This window comes from Aquarana catesbeiana, unplaced genomic scaffold, assembly GCF_042186555.1.
Source record: "Aquarana catesbeiana isolate 2022-GZ unplaced genomic scaffold, ASM4218655v1 unanchor229, whole genome shotgun sequence".
Lineage (NCBI taxonomy): Eukaryota > Metazoa > Chordata > Amphibia > Anura > Ranidae > Aquarana > Aquarana catesbeiana.
The window spans coordinates 2,220,203-2,232,110 of record NW_027362656.1 but is presented as its reverse complement, the minus strand read 5'-3'; the positions used below and the strand labels follow the sequence as shown (position 1 = coordinate 2,232,110).

At 47.5% G+C, this 11,908-nt stretch overlaps 1 protein-coding gene across 1 annotated transcript in view; it reads left to right on the top strand.

Annotated features, from left to right (window-relative positions):
* The first annotated feature begins 11,721 nt into the window (after window positions 1-11,721).
* LOC141121776 (uncharacterized) overlaps window positions 11,722-11,908 on the top strand; it is a 427,874-nt gene continuing 427,687 nt past the window's right edge. Inside the window, exon 1 of the mRNA XM_073611495.1 lies at window positions 11,722-11,796. The gene's annotated coding sequence lies outside the window, so the exon portion shown is untranslated. The remainder of the gene's footprint in view (window positions 11,797-11,908) is intronic.

The window sequence follows — 11,908 nt, the reverse complement described above, 5'->3', positions numbered from 1 at the left end:
CTCTGTGAATGAATGGCACGGCCGCGCTCTTTTCATAAAGTGACAGCCAGCACGGGGAACTTCTCCCTGCACTGCTGTCACACAGACGGCTCTGATCCCTGAGTCGCTGCAGGAACATGTACATCTTCCCGAAGGTGAATCTTTCCTTTAACCCTTTCACTGCCACAGCTGGTTTTGCAGGGTATTTTTTTACCCACGTTTAACCACTTCAATACCGGACACTTTTACCCCCTTCCTGCCCAGGCCATTTTTCATCTTTCAGCGCTGTCACACTTTGAATGACAATTGTGTGGTCATGTAACACTGTACTCATATGACATTTTTATCTTTTGTTTTCCCACAAACAGAGCTTTGGTATTTGATCACTACTTGGATTTTTATTTTTTGTGCTACAAATTAAAAAAATATAAACATAACATTTTGGAAAAAAAAGTTTTTCTTTGTTTCTGTTATAAAATTTTGTAAAAGGGAAAGTTTTCTCCTTCACTGATAAGGAGGCACTAATATGCAGGACTGATGGGCACTGATTGGCATCCCTGATGGGCACTGATTAGTATAAATGGTGGGCACTGATTGGCATTACTGATGGGGCACTTGTGGTCATCAATGGTGATCATCACTGATGGGCTGAATATTAGTGCAGGCCCTCCCTCCCCTGTCAGGGGATCCGCTAATTGGCTCTCCTCTACTCGCACCTTGTCAGCATGAATAAAGGAAAGCCGATGACCGGCACTTCCTGGTTACAATATAATTAGCTTTTATTGGACACATCTGATCACATGGTAAAGAGCCTACGTCATAGGCTCCTTACCAAGGCTGGAGATGCGGTATGTCAGAACGACACAAGCCCCCTATAGGTCATCAGTTTGTCATCAACAAAAACAAATTAGCCCGGGGGACTTTTAAAGAGTCACACCTCAAACATAAAAGATAAAATGTATGAAAAATGCATTTAACAGACATTTAAAAACAACACATAATATGAAAATATATAGTAAAAAGCAATACATAATGTTGCATTCAGATAACATAAGAAACCTTTCTATGGGCCCTAAATATACCATGAAGAAGATAATCACCAACAATCTAGAACAGCTGTGCTGTAGTTCTCAACGTGTTTCACTAGAAAGATCTTGCTTCTTCGGGAGAAGCACAGGAAGGTATAGTTAGTAATAAAATACTGGCCTACTGACACCTTATAGATGGCCAACTGTGAAGTACACAGGAAGTTGATGTATTCCACTATATGTAACAGCCCATAAGCAAAAAACATAAAAAAATTGATGAAATAAAATGCCACCAGTTCCACCAGTCTTCCCCCAGAGCTGTGAAAGGGCAAGGAGATGTAAACCAAGAAGAGTTCATAGACCAGAGCCTGGGCGATAGATGTCGATCCAACGTAGGGATATACTCCACACCCTAAGAGGAGGACAAGCCAAGGTATCCAGGTGGCCGGTTCAATGGTAATCTACAGTGTAGATGATGATAACCACCAACAATCTAGAACAGCTGTGCTGTAGTTCTCAACGTGTTTCACTAGAAAGATCTTGCTTCTTCGGGAGAAGCACAGGAAGGTATAGTTAGTAATAAAATACTGGCCTACTGACACCTTATAGATGGCCAACTGTAAAGTACACAGGAAGTTGATGTATTCCACTATATGTAACAGCCCATAAGCAAAAAAACATAAAAAAATTGATGAAATAAAATGCCACCAGTTCCACCAGTCTTCCCCCGGAGCTGTGAAAGGGCAAGGAGATGTAAACCAAGAAGAGTTCATAGACCAGAGCCTGGGCGATAGATGTCAATCCAACGTAGGGATATACTCCACACCCTAAGAGGAGGACAAGCCAAGGTATCCAGGTGGCCGGTTCAATGGTAATCTACAGTGTAGATGATGGTATAGTGCAGGGTGTCCCAGGTCCTTGTAGCACATCTGCCAGCAGTACATGACCAGCTGTAGACTATAGCTGGCAAATTTCTCTGCCCCATCTGCTGCAGTGGGAAAAAATACAGTCACTGCCACCCACATGCCCAGCATCTAAATACAAGCTTGTCAAAGCTGCTGGTTCTACAACTTCTGCCTTTCTGTCTGGTGGATTCTGTCCCCTTCTGTGAATTTGAAGAATGTGCTTTACCACAATGGCAGGTTCCCAGTCGCTATTTCTTTTCACGTAAGGCCATTCCAGCTCTCTACCATCAAGTGGAAGGCAGTGTTGTGGCATCGTTGGACAAGACAATCGGCCACAAAGTCCACGTTACTGCTGACCCGTGGTCCAGCAAGCATGGACAGGGTCAATATATTTTGTTCATAGCACACTGGGTAACTCTGCTTGCAAATTGGAAGGATGCAGGACAAGGCTCAGTGCTGCAGCTTGTTGTGCCCCATGTCTCCATACAGCTGGGGATGATGCCAGATTTGTCAGGTCTACCCCCTCCTCCTCCATGCCCTCCTCTGCTGAATTGTCCTTTGAACATCAAGTACCCCCTAAGCGTTCAAAGGGCTATTCAATGAGTGAAGCTAAAAGGTGCCATGCAGTGCTTCAGCTGGTGTGTCTAGGGGACACGAACCACACCGGAGCAGAGATTCTTGCAGCTCTGCAGGGACAGGCCCAGAGGTGGTTCAGGAATGGTGGTGTGTGATAATGGCACAAACCTTGTGTCCGCCCTTAGACAGGGAAAGTTGACACATGTGCCTTGCCTTTCACATGTCCTAATTTGGTGGTGCAGTGTTTCCTAAATAGGTACCCAGGGTTGGAAGATCTGCTAAAGCAGGCCAGAAGAGTCTGTAGCCATTTCAGGCAGCCATACACAGCCAGTGCTCGGTTGGTTGAAATACATCGGGAATTCCATCTGCTCGTAAACCACCTAATTTGTAACATGCCCACTAGATGGAACTCGACTTTGTCAATGTTGCAGCAGCTGCACATGCAGCAGAGAGCTGTCAACAAGTACCTGTGTGAGTATGGCACAACAACAGGCTCAGGCCGGCTCAGCTTTTTTTCCCCACGCAAATGGCTGCTCATAAAGGATGCATGCACTGTGCTGTCACTATTTGAGGAGGCCACAGGGATGGTGAGCCGTGACAATGCATGCATCAGTGACATTGTGTTCCTGCTGGAGCAGACTCTGCGTGGCATTATGGACAGGGCACTCGAGGCAGAACAGCGGGAGGAAGAGGAGGACTTCCTTTCCTCTTAAGGCCCATTTTATGCAGACACCATTGTTCCGTTTTACAGGCATTGAAGCAGAGGAAGACATACGTCAAACAGTGAGAGATGGTTTTCCATCCCCAGAACCCTTGGGAGTAGTACGCGGCTGGAAAGAGGCAGTTCCAGATACAGTAATCCTGAGTGACCCCGAGGAGTCTGCTTCTCATGCCTCCGCAAATTATAGTTAAATCACACTTGTTTAATAATAAAAGTAAATAGAAACAAACGTAGTCAAAACATAGCCAGAGTTCAGGAACCAGAACGGATAGTCAGACAAGCCAAAATGTCAGGGAGCCAGAGATGAGCATAGTAGAACAGCAAGCAGGATCTGGAGCCAGAAGGAATGTCAGCCAAGAAAGTCTTTAACAGGAACACAGGAGAGCATCTCTAGAGATGGACCAAGGAGAAGGCAGAGATCATCTGGGCTGGACGGCTTAAGTAGGCAGGACTGATGAGCAGGATATCATCAACAGGTGAGTCACTGTGGAGAGATAGGAGCTGGCAATTAGCTGAAATCTGAGCGGCCAGCCTTGAGAAGGAAAGGCTAAGCCAGGCCCTGACAGTACCCCCTCCTCAATGACCCCTCCCCCTCGGAGGACCACCAGGTTTGAGGGGAAAACGTCTATGGAAATCATGGAGGAGGACAGGGGCATGTACGTCTGAGAATGAGACCGAAGAGCATTCCTCCAGACTGTACCCTTTCCAATTCACCAGTTAATGTATGCGCCCACCTGTACAGGGTGAGGACATGGCACCGAGGTGATAAAGCAGTTGCAGACCAAAGGTTTTAATAAGCAGACTTGAAATACATTCAAAATACGCATATTAGAAGGAAGGTCTAATGCGTAAGCCACTGGGTTAATCCTGCGAAGAATACAGAAAGGCCCAATAAACCGAGGTGCGGACTTCAGGGAGGGAACACGAAGTCGGAGGTTGTCCCCAACCTGGTAGGAAGGTGCAGGCAGGCGTCTGTGGTCAGCATGTAGTCTGTACCTATCATTAGCATGTCGTAAAGCCTCCTGAACTTGTGCCCAAGTGGAACGAAGACCACGGAGATGCTCCTCTAACGCAGGAATACTCTGCAGAACAAATGAGCCAGGCAACATGGAAGGTTGGAAAGCATAGTTCACCATAAACAGGGACAATTGGGAAGCAGAATTCAAGGCACTATTGTGAGAAAAAAGCGGTAAGTGGTCTGACCAGTTGTTATGATGGTCAGAAATATAGCAACGTAGGAATTGCTCCAAGGACTGATTGGCTCATTCTGCAGCCCCATTAGACTGCAGGTGATATGCAGAGGAGAAAGCAAGCTGAATTCCCAACTGTGCACAAAAGGTTTGCCAGAACCAGGACACAAACTGACTACCCTTGTCCGAGATGATCACCTTGGGTAGCCCATGTAAGCGAAAGATCTCCCAAGCAAAAATGGAAGCCAGTTCCTTAGAAGTGGGCAACTTCTTAAGTGGAATACAATGGGACATTTTCGAGAACCGGTCAACCACCATAACGATAACTGTGTTGCCCTGGGAGTTGGGCAACTCCACAATGAAATCCATAGACAGGTGGGTCCAGGGCCTCTCTCCATTGGGTATGGGTTGTAGGAAACCCCCTGGAAGGTGCCATGGAGTCTGAGCACACACGGAACAGGCAGCTACGAAGGTGGTTACATCAGCACGTAGACTAGGCCACCAGAATTGTTGGGAAATGGCCCAAAAGAGTTGATTCTTCCCAGGGTGGTCAGCAGCCTTGGGAGAATAGTAAGTCTGGAGCACGGTAGTACGGAGATTCTCTGGGACAAAGCAGCGGTCACAAGGTTTCTCAGGAGGAGCATGGACCTGAGCAGCAAGAATTTTGTCACCCAAAGGAGAAGTGAGACTGGTGCGAACCATAGCCAGAATACAATCAGGAGGAATCACAGGAACCGGAACCGACTCCATCTTGGAAGTGGAGGAAAATTGTTGTGACAAAGCATCAGCCCTTACATTATTAGTACCGGGTAAAAATGAGACAATGTAATTGAAACTAGACAAGAAAAGAGCCCATCGCGCCCTTCTGGGAGAGAGACGTTTAGCCTCAGACAAGAATGTGAGATTCTTATTGGAGGCGTTTTTAACACTTATGGTCAGTAAGAATGAGAACCGGCACAGTGGTACCTTCGAGGAGATGTCTCCATTCTTTTAGAGCTAAAATGATCGCTAACAGCTCTCTGTCACCAATCTCGTAATTGCACTCTGCAGGTGACAATTTCTTGGAAAAGTAGCCACAAGGATGCATAGCGCTCTCAGAGGTAGGACGTTGAGACAGAAGGGTGCCAACTCCAGTCTCAGAAGCATCAACCTCAAGGATAAAAGGTAACGTAGGATCAGGATGTGCCAACACAGGTGCAGAAACAAAGGCAGCTTGAGACTCTCAAAGGCCTTAATAGACTCCGGAGACCAACTCTGTGGGTTACCGTCCTTTCTGGTCATATCAGTCAGGGGCTTGACCAGAGATGAGATGTTACAAATAAACTTCCGATAATAGTTGGCAAAGCCAAGAAAATGGTGCAGAGGACTTAAACCCACGGGTCGGGGCCACTGTAGGACTGCTGAAAGTTTCTCTGGGTCCATCGAAAAAAACCAGCAGTGGAAATGACATAACCCAGGAATTTAACCTGTTCACGATGGAATTCGCACTTCTCCAATTTATAATAGAGATTGTTCTCTCTTAGTTTCTGAAGCACACGACAGACATCTGTGTGGTGGCTCTCCAGGGAGTTGGAAAATATGAGGATATGGTTGAGATAAACCACCACACATAACTGCAACAAATCTATCAGGGTACTCACCAAGGCCGAGATGCTGAGAGCGGCTCCCCTTGCAGCTAAGCGCACTTTACCCCTGGAAGTGGTACAGAGGGTATAGGGCACAAAGAGGCATGAGTCACCAGCAGGCTAGATGGTACTTGAGTGATGATCACAGGTAGAGCTGGTACACCATGCTGTTGTAGGCTTGGCACCAGTCTGGAGTAAGAAGCCCGGCGGGGGCTCTAACCCAGCAGATCTGGTAAGTAGAGACTGGAGAGGAGTCCTTGGAAGAAGCCGGGGGTCAAACACAGGTAATCAAGTAGAAGCAAGTCCTTAGTACTAGCCGGGGTCATACACAGAAAGTCAGGCAGTTGAGGCGGGAGAGAGTCCTTTAAACAAGCCGAGGTCAAAACACTGAAGGCAGGTAGAGTAGAGGAGTCCTTAGGCAAGCCAGGGTCAAAGTACTGGAGAAGATCAGAGCAGGTCAGGGTCACTCCAGGTCACAACAGGTAATCACAAGATAGCAGAGTACTGAGGCAGGAACACAGGAAGCTGCGAGACAAACCAGCAATTAAACATGAGACTGAGCAGCCTTTTATAGGCCAGCAAGGAGATTCACGTTATGCGCGCTTAAATGCGCATTCACCCACACCGTTCCGCTGTATCGCACATGCGCCCACGCCGTTCCGCTGTATCGCACACCTGCATGCGCCGTTCTGCTGTATCACACACCTGCATGCCCCGGAGCACCATTCTCTGCATCCTGCATGCGCGGGAAAGTGCCGATACTGGCAAGTCCGGTTTCTGTTATTTCTCTGACAAAATCTCAGAGGACATCCTAAATAAATTCCTGGAAAACTCCCGGGGCGTTACAAAAGCCAAAAGGCATTACGAGGTACTCATAATGGCCTGTTCGGGTATTAAACCCAGTTTTCCACTCGTCGCCCTCTTTAATCCTCATGAGATTTTAGGCCCCTCTCAAATCAAGCTTTGTGAAAACCGTTGCTCCCGTGAGGCGGTCAAATAACTCCGTAATCAATGGAATCGGATAGTCATTCTTAATCGTGAAACGATTGAGACCCCTATAATCAATACAAGGTCTCAGTTCACCACTCTTCTTCACAAAGAAGAAACCAACACCAGCAGGAGATAAGGATTTGTGGATGAAACCTTGAGAAAGTGCATCTGCAACATACTCCTCCATGGCCTTATCCTCCAAGACCGACAAAGGGTAAACCTGGCCACGAGGGGGTATGGCACCAGTTCAATTGCACAATCATACAACCGGTGTGAAGACAAACTACTGGCTTGACCTTTGTCAAAGACATCGCTAAAATCGTGGTTCTCCTCCGGCAGGGAGGAGAGTGAAGAGGTACAACGGACCTTGGCTACCTTCTGGAAGCATGTCTTACTGCATTGTGGCGACCAGGAGAGAACCTCAGCACAGAGCCAATCAAAAGATGGGATGTGCCTCTGGAACCAAAGATAACCAATAACCAGTGGAAACTTAGGTGAGGAAATAACTTGGAATTGGATTATCTCACGGTGAAGAGCCCCTACAGCCATGGACAATGGAACGGTCACATGGCTTGTTTGGTGGGGGGTGGATGTAGCACCCTCCTAGGTAGGTGCTAGAAGAGAGTATAGTTTTGGTTCTTTCTGCTTACCAGGAAGATTGTTAGGCAAATTTATAGTGCTCTCGGCCTACCAGGGAGCAGGATCTATTGGTAGGGTCTGCTCATGGTGCCCAGGTGCAGCTCAGCTTGTCTGAATGTCCCACACTTGTCCAATAGGAAGGCATATTGGACAGTGTGAGGGGACCTGATAAGTGAGGGCACAGGCATTGTTACAGCTCTGGCAATTGGCAGAGGAAAGTGCCTCATTGCATGCTGGGTAACTGTATAAATGCTAAGGGCACATGTGCTTGGGGTCTTTTAGCTGGAGAACTTAGGGCCTGAAAGCTAGAGAGGAGCTGAACCCAGAGGTCCTGCAAGCTGACTGGAAGTGAGACCCCAGCAAGGATCTGATTCTGCCTACTGGGAGTACAGATCTGTGTCATTGGGCCTGTCCTCTGAGGGCCATCCCTTTAGCTAGAAGAGTCAGTGGATGGGTATCAGTTAAGGGGATGCTAAAAAGTATCCTGAAGATAAAGTAGTTGCGTCAAGTCTGCTGCTAGAGAAAGAAGGAAGACTTACTTCCCCCATACATGTGGCAGTATGGTTAAAGCAGTGTGTCTGCTTCCACAAATAATCCGGTGAGGCAACGTGAGAGTTGTCCTTATCTACTGTGAATAGTTCAGTGGGAGTATCCCACTAATCCCTTCTCCGATCCAAGTTCCACAACAAATATAAAAAAAAAAAAACAAATAAATTTTTTTTTGAGTAACAAGCAAACATGAGTAGGGAGGGATATGTGAAAACCCCCAGCAATGGTCTGCAGGTAATCAGAGGGAGGCCTAAAAAGTCAACACACAGCAAGCCCTACGGGGACAGCGCTACAGGTGTAATAATTATGTTTGGATCAGACATCTCAACCTGCAAAAATGTATTTCAGGGAGAAGGCAAACTCATTTCTGGGAGGTGGAAAACTCATGTCAGGGAGGTGGCGCTCCGCACCCCACCCCCACCACCACCAATTTAACACAACTAGAGGATGATCAAATTAATTGGAATCGCTATACAGAGGTGATAAGGTTGGAAATAATGGGTTAGAGTTCTACTTAAAATAGTTTTTTTTTTTTTTTCTCTCTGCATAAATGTGTACGTGTCAGTATATGTTGTAAGACTAGTCTTAAGTTTTTCCAGATGTGTCCAGCGTCATGTATGTTGAAATTATACTGCTTGTTACCTTATATGGAAATTTGCTGAAATATGCGATCCTGTAAACAGTCTATAAAAAGCCCCAATAAAGAGCCGACAGTGCACTTGACAGTACGGGACCTTTAAGGCTCGGAGCTGATATACAGATACTCCTGATTCTGTGTCTTACTTCTTTAATAGAGCTAAATTTGGCAAAGCAATATAAACTAGAAGCAGTTAAGTTGAAAACTGCATCTAACAAGAGGTTTACTTCTTCTGAGAAATATTAAAGGAAAACTCCAACCACCATGACAACTTCAGTGATTTGAAGTGGTCATGGAGGTAGGAGTCAGGGTGTGCAGTGTTTCTGCTTGAAACAAGTAGGGGGGCTGAAAGAGAGTGAGAAGTGGGGCTGGGGGGGGGCTCAGAGAGGGGGGGGCTGGTGGACAGAGAGGGGACTTAGAGAGAGAGCAGGCTGAGAGAGAGAGGGTGGTTGAGAGATGGTGGTTGAGAGAGAGGGAGGCTGAGAGAGAGGGAGGATGAGAAGGGGGCGACTGACAGAGAGATGGGGGCTCAGAGAGAGGGTGGTGGACAGAGAGGGGGGCTGAGCCAGAGAGGGTGGGCTGATAGAGAGGAAGGGGGCTGACAGATAGGGTAGTTGAAAGAGAGGGGGGCTGATAGAGAGAGAGAGGGGGGCTGATAGAGAGATAGGGGGGCTGAGAGAGAGGGGGCTGACAGAGAGGGTGGTTGAGAGAGAGGGTGGTTAAGATAGAGGGGAGCTGACAGAGAGAGAGGGAGAGAGGCTGAGAGAGAGGGAGGCTGAGAGAGGGAGTGTGGACTGACAAAGAGAGGGGGCTAGCAGAGAGGGGGGGATGGACAGAGCGAGGGGGGCTCAGAGAGAGAGAGAGGGGCTGAGAGAGGGGGGTTGAGGTGGAGCTGAGAGAAGGGGGCAAGGAAAGGGGAGGGCTGAGAGAGAGGGGGACTGAGAGAGAGGAGGACTGAGAAAGGGGGGCTGAGAGAGGAAGGGCTAAAAGAGATGGGGTGCTGAGAGAGGGAGCTGAGAGAGGGGAGCCCCCTTGGGAGACCCCAAGCCCTGTCCCTATCTGCAGTCCCTCCTTTGTCCTATTGTACTAGAATCTGTCTGCAGATCTGCAGCCTGCACACCTGTGTGTATGATGATGATCTGATGGTACGGTACCTTCCATTCCATGCCAGTCTGTCTTCTTGTGAAGATTTGCTTTGATCCTTTCAGCCAGTCAGCTGCTCTCAGCTGTCCTCCGTGCCCCAAATCAGCCTGTCCTCAGAGGACAGTCCTCGCTCCGGGCCTCACGTTATGTTAGAGAGCGGAGGAAGTTTGAGCAATCCATGCTGATCTGGAAGCACGGGGTACGGTACGCTGCGCCTGCCCAGCTGCTTCTCGCCTCCTCGGGAGGCGGGGTCTAGGAGTAAGAGGTGGTGCCAGAGGAGCTCTTCTTCAGAGTCCTGGGCTCTCTCGGGTCCGCCCACCTATCTGCCCTCAAATCGCTGATTACTGCTGTGTGTGGCGATGGATGCCCACCTGCATCCAGAGGGTGATACGGATTGCTGCCGTAGTGCCACTAGCGCTGTGCCTATTTGCCCCCGCTAAATGGCCATCACACTGGGGACAGTACAACAGCGTCCCTTTACATTCTGCAACCGGCCCCAGGGCGGTGCCCCGCCTGCCTCCCCCCATGCTATGCCACTGGTCACATAGCCACCGGGTCGGGGAGGGGTAGAGGATGAGGCACAGCTACACGGGCACTCACAAGCATCAGGTGCCCTCTCTCCTCCCAATGGAGAGTAGGTAATCCAGCAGTTGAGGCTGCGCCCTAGGGGACTGCCTAGTTTTGCCTAGCGGTATCGCCGCCCCTGGGTGCACTGCGCGCACTCCCCCAGAATCAGCCCTGCAGCCAGGATATTGCGTGGCACTTGCGGGTGTCAGGGAGCCACAGCCGAAATGTGGGAGAGTTGGGATGTCTGTTGGATCTCACCAGTCAGGAGACTTTCCTGTCATCCTACATGATCCCTTCTGAGGATTGTTCTATCCTTCCAAACAAATGTATGAAATCACAGATGCATAGCTCCCAACTGTTTCTGATTTCAAGGGACTGTCCCTGATTTGGAACAATGTCCCTCTGTGCCTCCTTCCTCCTCATTTGTCCCTCATTTTGGGCTGAACTTTATAGTTGTATATAAAATGCCCTTTTTATCTTTAAAAAATTGTTTCCCAGTGCTAAACCTTTCATCCAATTTCTAAATTGCTGCATTTGTAAATATTAACAGTCAATGTAAAGGAATAGTAGTGGTAAAAAAGCACTTGAGGGTTTAACCAATCATTTTTTTGTATGATTCTCCTTTAAGAGGGCGTGGCAGGGGGTGTGTCCGATGCCTACATACTTTTACTAATAGGCGTCCCACATTCCCATCTCAAAAAGTTGGGACGTATGTCGATGAGTCCTCCTTCTATGTGATCTAGAAGATCTTGAATCACAATGCCTTTATGGCTGAAGTGGATGACTATATATTTTTATATTGTTTTACAGCTTTTTTCACATTTAATTACTTTATTTATATAAGCATATACAAGGAAGTGTTCTTACTTGAAGAGATCTCCACCACCATTCCTATGTAAACATTACATCTTTGCAATTTAGGTTTAACATGTTCATTATGAGTTACTGATATATATATATATATATATATATATATTTCATGCTTTTTGATATATTTTGTCATTTTCTTCACCAAAAAGTTCAATTTTTCTAACTTTGCCCTGTTATACAAGAATGGTTCTTATGAGACGTTTCTTGGGGCTGCAGTTCCTCTGAACACCACAAGATGGTGATCTTACTTCTACCCAGACAGGAAGTCTCTATGGAAAAAACAGGAAGTGATGTCAGGTACAGACAGGAAGTTCCGGGTGAGAGGTGAGTCGGGAGGAAGTAGAGAGGAGACATTGCTGGAAGTGGCAGTAGAGGAGGTAATAAGATCTTATTTTCTATTTACACCCAGTAACCCCCCGTCATGTCCGTCCTCTTCCTCCATAGTCACTGTGATGTCTTTTATCCCCAGCAGATGATGACACACACATA